The sequence below is a fragment of the Equus asinus genome, chromosome 14 (genome assembly GCF_041296235.1).
Source record: "Equus asinus isolate D_3611 breed Donkey chromosome 14, EquAss-T2T_v2, whole genome shotgun sequence".
Classification (NCBI taxonomy): domain Eukaryota; kingdom Metazoa; phylum Chordata; class Mammalia; order Perissodactyla; family Equidae; genus Equus; species Equus asinus.
In genome coordinates, this window is record NC_091803.1 from 36329 (window position 1) to 41427 (window position 5099).

Here is a 5099-nt window from a genome sequence, read left to right on the forward strand (position 1 = left end):
ATGAAATAAGACAAGAAAAGGAAATAAAAGGTATACAGATTGAGAAAGAAGAAGTTATTGTCTTTGTTCACAGGTGACTTAATCGTCTGCGTAGAAAATCTGAAAGTATCAACAAGAAACACTCCTGGACCTAATAAGGGATTAAAGCAAAGTTGGAGGATACGAGGTTAGTATACAAAAGTCAGTCACTTTCTTACACACCAGCAATGAATAAATGCAATTGAAATGAAAAGCACAATACCATTTACGTTAGCACTGAAAAAAACGGAATACTTAGGTATAAATCTAACAAAATTTGTGCAGGACCTATATGTGGAAAACTACAGAACTCCGATAAAAGAAATCAAAGAGCTAAATAAATGGAGAGGCACCCCCCATTCACAGACAGGAAGGTTCATCTGTCAAGAGGTCAGATCTTCCCAACTTGATCTATAGATTCAACGCAATCACAGTCAAAATTCCAGCAGGTTACTTTAGGGATATCGACAAAGCGCTTCTCAAGTTTACACGTGGAGGCAGAGGACCCAGAATAGCCAGCACAACGCTGGGAGAAAAGAACAAAGCTGCAGGACTGACGCTCAACTTCAAGACTTTCTGTAAAGCCACAAGACAGCGTGGCGTCAGAGACAGAGCAGACAAGTGTATCCGCGGACGAGAGCGCAGAGCCTGGGAACAGAGAGAACCCCGTAAACACAGTCAACAGGTCTTTGACGACCGAGCAAAGGCAACACAAAGAGACTTCTGTGCCCCATGCTCATCGCAGCGTCATTCCCAACAGCCGGGACGCGGAGGCGAGCTGTGTGCACTGACGGATGAGTGGACAACGAAATATTATCAGGCCGTCAGCGGAGGAAATCCTGCCATTTGAGACAACAGGGATGCACCTGGAGGGCATTATGCTTGGTGAAATAAGTCAGACAGAGAAAGACAAATACTGCATGGTATCATTTGTACGTGGAATCTAAATAGTGGAATTGATAGACACAGAGATTATTTTACCAGGCATCTCTTTCTTCTATTACAGCCTCCTGCTTGCAGGTCCTGAGCCAGCTGTGCACATGTGGTGGGATCCCAGCCAGACCTGCTCAGGGAAGGGCGAGGCCATTCCCACGCCCAGAGCACCTGCAGAGCCTCCGCCGTCCTCTGCCCACAGCTGAGGCCCCTCACGTTCACACGGTTCGACTGCGTGTTGTTAACAGACTGTTCCCTCTGAAAAGGACGCGTGTGGATAAACCATTTATGGGCACCACGGTTCTGATGAGCCCAACAGAGGTTTCACCCCTGCAGTGGGTGCCCTTCCACCGACATGCGTCCTGTAACAAATGACATAAAATACAGCTGTTTTAAGGGCAGAGTCGTTGCTTTGCTTAAAATTGGAGGCCAATTAAAAACTACTAACATTCTACTAAACCCAGAATTCTTAGGGAGGGAGGAAATGGAGCGTGTTTTCCTGGTCAGAGAAGAGCCTGACTTTTCTGGAGGGTGTTCCACTGGAGGCCCCTCACGGAGCTGCTGCCTCCGAGCTTAAAACGATGGTTGTGCGAGAGAAAGGGCCGTGGGAACAACGTCCATGCCAGGTGGACGGGCCTTCACCGGGGTGCTGAGTTTGGTGGGCACCGCAGGGTCCCCACCGAGACCCTGACTTGGCCCCACATTACGGGGAGAGAGTGGACACCCTGAGTCTGCAGGACGGGGCTGGGCGGGGCTGCTCCCGGACAGGAACTCGGTTGTGACTGAAAAGTGATGACCATTTGTTCATTCGTTCCACTCGCCTGCCCGGCACGTGTTTACCGAGCACCAGCCACACTCCCCATCCTATTTCTAGCAGCAGATCGTCAGCGGTGGCCTTCCCGCAGCTCACGTTCCAGCAGGGAGCAGGCTTACACACATTGACCCTGTAACAAGATAGCAAACATGGCGAACACCGTAAAGCAGACGAGGGGGTGAGGGGCCTGGGGTGGGCGCAGGAGGGGCTTCAGCTCTCGAGTTGGGGTGGTCGGGGATGGGCTGTATGAGGAGGGGTCACTAGATTGATGGGAGGAGCCAGTTGCACGCAGATCTGGGGAATGAGCACTCCAGCCAGAGGGACAGCATGTGCAAAGGCCCTGAGGTGGGCACTGCATGATGAGCTTGAGGAGCAGTAAGGAGGGCTGTGTGGCTGTGGAAGGGGATTGGGGGGTACAGAGGTCAAAGCCACAGGTGCAAGATCATGTCAGACCCTCCACGGCCAACGTCAGCATCTCAGGGTGAGCATCTGCCACAGTGTTGATGACAATTATGCAGCAATGAAAACAGGGGAAGCTCATTTCCAGTGTGGATGGGGAGCTCACCAAAAGCTGGTTCCGCTCTGAGCACTTGATAAAGACCCTCCCGTGGCCCTCTGACTTCCCCTGGGGAGGTGGGATGGTGATCCCACTTGGCAGAGGGGGCATGTGAGGACAAGCAGTCAAATGATCTTCCCAGGGCTCCTCGGTTAACAAGGGGCTACGTCAGGTTCTGAACCCAGATTTGGGTCCCTCCAACACACGCCATCACCCATCTCACAAGACCTCTGACCTTGGTTCGAACACTCCTGGTGATGAGGAGCTCATCACCTTGCCCCTTCCCACCTGACAGGGAACAGGGTATCTGCCTTACGGGAGACCCGCCCTCCCAGGGCCCTGCCCCGGGGCGCCCTCAGGCACAGTGTGGGCTTGCCTGGGCACTCTGCCTCTGCAGCCGGAAGGGGTGGGTGAAGCTGGGCAGACCTCAGGGCAGCAGAGCTCCCTGGGGAGGCAGGACCCCTGCCTCGTCCAATTCCGGGGACCTCCCTCATGGAAGACGCCATGTGACCATGCCCCTGAGCTTGGTAGCAGGTGGCCTGTGCCCACCACAGCCAGGAGCAGGCGGGAGGCCGGTGGGAGCGCTCCCTGCGGGCTGGGGGTCCTGGTGGGTTTTACCTCAGTTGCCCTCTCACCTCCCGGCTCGGCCAGCACTTGTGGCCTGTGATGGGCAGTATGGTTCCCTGCCCCACACCCACCCCTCCAGGTGCGCTCACCTTGGATGATGTGACGTCCAGGGCAAGCACGCTGCCCAACCAGAGGTCAAGGGATGGCTGTGGTGGGAGGGACTCTGGAAGAGCTGCCTGCCCTGTAAGAGAGGACGCGGGACGTTCTCTCTCCTGCTCCCCGCTGGGAGGCTGCTGTGTTGGGCAGTGAGGCTGGGAGGATGGCGCACTCCACAGCCAGAGCTGAACAGCTGACCACACCTTGGTCCCACACCTCCCAACATCCTGTCAGACTTCTCGTCATGACCCACACCAGCAGTGACCAGACACGCCGTTATGGGCGCCCGGAAGCTTCCAAACTGCTAAGGGCTGATTTTTAAGCAAAATATGATCAGAAACAGGACTGACTCGGGGATTTCAAGAACAGAGGGAGGAGACCGGCTTCCACCGGGAATCTTAATGTTTAACCATCTTTCATCCATCGGGAACACTGTCTGAGAGGCTGCTGCCTGGGTTTGTTCTAGGCACTGGGGGTACAGCCAGTGGTCACCAGTCAGCTGGACACCATCCCCCACCTTGATGGAGGCAACCAGGTCGCATGCCATGTACTCACAGCTCACAGAAGCTGACAATTTCTGTACACGCCCATCTCCCTTCTCGCACACGTGCACAGCGTAGGTACAGGCAGATGTGGTCACATACACCTGCCACAGACCCCAGGAGGGTCGTGTCACCTCTGGCCTGTTGGGAACAGAGGGTCCCTAAGCCCATGAGATCGCCCAGCAGAGACCACCTTCCCAAGGTGTCAGGTCTGAGCAGCTGACACTGGAATCTGAAGGTCATTCTCAAGGAGATGAGAAAGCCCGCGGGTGGTTCCTGGGGGCCCTTTCGTCTCCCAGAAATGCTCCGGGCTGGGTGCAAACCCACAGCCCTGAGAGCAGGTGTGTGGTTCCACCCACTCCACGTGGGTTGTCCTCCTCTATCCACGGCCTGTCCCTGCCCAGGGCACCTACCACTGACAGCCTCCAGGGAAGCAGGTCTGGAGCAAGCTCGTCCTGCGCTCTGTCTCCCTCCTCTGCATCCCAGAGAAACTGCAGCTTCCTCTTCACCTCGAAACCAGCCTGCAGAAGCCTGAGAGGTGGGGGCGGTGGCGGGGAACACAGATCCTCCAGATCACCCAGGTGCGGGCGGGAAGGAGCTGGAGGTCCCCTCAGGACGGAAGGCCACGCCCCGCCCACAGCCTGACCTGATTGAGAGCTCGGCTCCATGACATTTATTTAGTGCCGCTCCCTGGGTACTCACGGGAGCTGACTGCGCAGACACTTTCTGTCAACTAATACAGTATGACCTGCCCCCTCCGGCCTCAGGAAGCCGCTGCCCTCGCCCCCTGGAGCAGACGAGGAGCCTGGAGCTCTGAGGGCCGACGTCACTCGCCCAGGCCTGACCCGCCTCTGGTGTGGGCTCTGGGGCGGGGTGGCCCCCAGCCTTGCAGGCCCGCTGGGGTCCAGGCCGCGGGTCAGACTCAGGCGGTTGTGAGTGTGAGGCAGACGTGCTGTGCCCTCCGGGACACACACAGCTGAGCCCAGCAGTCACCGAACACGGCAAAGACACAGGGTTAATACCCAAGGGAGGGAGCCTGGGGACGTCCCTGACAGGGGCTTCGAGGCTAGAAGAGGAGATGGGCCATGTGAGGGGGAGTCAGACGCCATGAGGGAGAATGAATCCTGGAGGATCCAAGTAGGACGGATGCTTCTGGAACTTCCCAACACGCGGCAGCGGCTGGGCTTGGGGCCGTCCCAGGATGGCGGATCCCCCCACGTCCCTGCTCCCTGGGGACGGGCTCTGGAGGGCAGCTCCAGGGCTGGGGAGGCCTGAGGTGCCTTCCGACTCAGCAAAGACGCTTCGGTGCAAGTGTGGGCACCGTGGGGGACGGCCTGACGCTCCCCGGTCCTCGCCAGCGGGGGACCTCTGGGCTGGATGCACCCGCCTCGGTCTGAGCCGTTCACCACCTCGAGCAGGGCTCTCTCCAACTGGTAGAGGGCGACGGCGTTCTCCCCTCCTCTGTGTCACGGGGGTGGTGAGAATGCATGTGCACTTGCTGGGAAGGCTTGAG

The 5099-nt window shown here is 57.1% G+C and overlaps 1 long non-coding RNA gene across 1 annotated transcript; it reads right to left on the minus strand.

The window, feature by feature from the left end:
• Positions 1-591: 591 nt before the first annotated feature.
• Positions 592-3725, minus strand: LOC139040114 (uncharacterized). Its single transcript, XR_011494005.1, has 3 exons — positions 3600-3725; positions 3038-3129; positions 592-1895 (listed from the first exon to the last, which is right to left on the minus strand). It is a non-coding gene; the product is annotated as an uncharacterized lncRNA (long non-coding RNA).
• Positions 3726-5099: the final 1374 nt, after the last annotated feature.